Genomic DNA, 205 nt, shown 5'->3' on the forward strand with positions numbered 1-205 from the left:
GAGGGGAGAGCGTAAAAAGCGACAGAGAGAAAAAAGAAGAAGGGGGTAGATAAGGGGTAGAAAAGAGGGTGAGGGGGGGGGGGAAGGGGGGGCAAGGGGTTCGAGCGGGGGAAGCAAGGTAATCAGATTAGGGAAAAGCTGTATCAGATCCCTTTCATTATCTCTCGATCGCTCCCTAACCAACACGAATTAGCGAACACGACCC

Source organism: Penaeus monodon, chromosome 28 (genome assembly GCF_015228065.2).
Source record: "Penaeus monodon isolate SGIC_2016 chromosome 28, NSTDA_Pmon_1, whole genome shotgun sequence".
In the NCBI taxonomy this organism is placed as follows: Eukaryota; Metazoa; Arthropoda; class Malacostraca; order Decapoda; family Penaeidae; genus Penaeus; species Penaeus monodon.